Below are 2,636 nucleotides of genomic sequence, written 5' to 3' on the forward strand. Positions count from 1 at the left end.
GGCACCCGCCCCGCCAGCTGGCTGGGCTCCGGCAGCCAATCTAGTGCGACGCGGCGGAGCGCGCGGGCTTCTCGGAGCCTGCCTGCCCTGACCTTGGTGCCGAGAGCACGCCCAGTCCCAGGAACCGCACCTCTCCGCTGCCTGGACTTGCCGCCAATTCCGGCCAAGGTGGGACCCTCTACCAGTTACTCAGCCCCACAGCAGTACATACGGATCTAGCTTATTAGTGGTCAATCTGGCATCCCAAGTGCTGTCCACAGCAGAGCCCGCAGAAAGCACGCCTGTAGACAGATACGTAGTGGGAGCGCCTTCGCTGTGTAGGGATCCTGATGCCTACCTCCTAGAATGGTAGGCCGGGAGCTGTGGCTCACGCCTGTAATCCCAGTGCTTTGGGAGGCCGAGGAGGGCAGATGGCCTGAGCTCAGGAGTTCGAGACCAGCCTGGCCACTATAGTGAAACCCCGTCTCTACTAAAAATACAAAAAGAAAAAAGGAAAAAACAAATTAGCCGGGGATGGTGTCACATGCCTGCAGTCCCAGCTACTCGGGAGGCTGAGGCACTAAGACCACTTGAGCCAGGGAGGTGGAGGTTACAGTGAGCCGAGATCATGCCACTGCACTTCAGCCTGGGCAACAGAGCCAGACTCTGTCTCAAAAATAAATAAATGAGTAAATTGGTGCAAAAGTAATTGTGGTTTTTGCCACTGAAAGTAATGGCAAAGTCACAATTACTTTTGCACCAACCTAATAGATACATGCCCTTCTCCCTCACCTCTGTGGAAAAAACGCTCAGACGTGCTTTAGCTGGACGTTTGTCTCAAACCAGACTTCTTAGCCTAGCTTTCAGGGCCGTCTGCAATTTGCCATTTTCTCTTATTTCTCACTGCTCTTTTGCATATGTAATTCTGCCTGACTGCAGTTCTTGCCTATTCCTTCTTGGACAATGTTTCCCAGAAAAGCTTGTCATCTGTCACTTGTAATTATCTTGGCATGACTGTTTCTTTTCTGAAAAGTACTACTTACATGCTGCCTCCTGGAGGCGCTTTTTTCTGATTCTTTTCTCCCTTAGTCTCCTTATTCCCCACAAATAATTGTTCACTGCTCTTAACAGGGAAGAATCTTTGTCTATGCATCTGTTATGGCTGTCTCCATCTGTTACTGGTATTTGCATATCTGTTAATGTTTCTGTTGGAAGCTCATTGCAGGCTAAGTCCATGTCTGATTAATCAGGATTTATAGTATCTAGCACTAACCAGAGCTTTAAAAAAACAAATAAACAAACAAAAACAAAAAACAACTTGTTGAAATAGATGAATGTGTTTAAGAGAGTAAGGAGACAAAAAGAACAATCTCTAAAACCTGGAGAATTCCAACAAACATCCAGGGTTCCACTTTGAGCACTACATCTTGCCAGTCCAATCCACTTTCCTAACTGCATTTTGTGACTTCTTGCTCTTTTAAACTTCTAAATATTGATATTCACTTTATTTATTCTGATCTGTGTATACTAGAAGGGTGCACAAGGAATGTGTGTTTATTTATTTATTTTTCCTGAATGAGGTTCCATAGTTATATATTTTTATTCCCAAGTTTAGGAAATGTAGAATTTATGTTCACTCAAATATGATGAAATATTCATTCTGTCTACTTTTTCCCTGGAAGAATCAAAAGTAGAGTTTCCTTGATAATTGGAAATTAGATCAGATGCAGTTACAGAGTTTGACAAATAGACCAACCCCTGCCAATCTAGATTTCTATACCCAGCAAAAATACTCCTTAAAAATAGAGATAAAACAAAGCCATTTTCAGAAACAAAAACTTGAGAGAATTTGTCATCAGCAGACAGATAATAAAGGAAATGTGAAAGAGTATCCTTCCAGCAGGGGAAAAAAAAATTACCCACATGGAAACCTAGAAATGCAAGAAGCCCAACAAAAAAGGCAAAGACGTGAGCAAATTTAGAGTGAACATTGGACTGGGCGTGGTGGCTCACGCTTGTATTCCCAGCACTTTGGGAGGCTGAGGTGGGCAGAGTTCAAGACCAGCCTGGGCAACATGGTGAAACACTGTTTCTACAAAAAAATACAAAAATTATACAAAAATTAGCCAGGCATGGTCGGGTGCCTCTAGTCCCAGCTTCTCGGAAGGAGGATCGCTAAAGCTGGGAGATCGAGGTTTCAGTGAGCTGTGGTTGTGCCACTGCACTCCAGCCTGGTGACAGGGTAAGCCTGTCTCAAGGAAAAAAAAAGTGAACATTGACCACATGAACAATAATGGTATATTATTATAATTAATATAATAAAATATTGTCTGTTTATATATGTATACATGAAAATACACAAATATCCAAACAACAATAGAAAATTGTTGGATAAGTTTATAGGAAAGAAAATAATCCCAGATGGAAACTCAGAGATGAAAGAATGAATAGTAATGTGAAGGGTTAATATGAGGGCAAATTTAAGTTAATATCAATTGTATAGAACAATAATAATAATGTTTTATGGACTTCAAATATATGTATGCATGTGCATAGACTGTTTAATTCACTTTGTGCCATTTTTGTAAATACAATCATTTGGATAACTTTTTGTCAGTGTCTGGATTAATTTCACACTTTAGAAAGTACATAGATGA

This window comes from Colobus angolensis, unplaced genomic scaffold (assembly GCF_000951035.1).
Source record: "Colobus angolensis palliatus isolate OR3802 unplaced genomic scaffold, Cang.pa_1.0 Scaffold10, whole genome shotgun sequence".
In the NCBI taxonomy this organism is placed as follows: Eukaryota; Metazoa; Chordata; class Mammalia; order Primates; family Cercopithecidae; genus Colobus; species Colobus angolensis.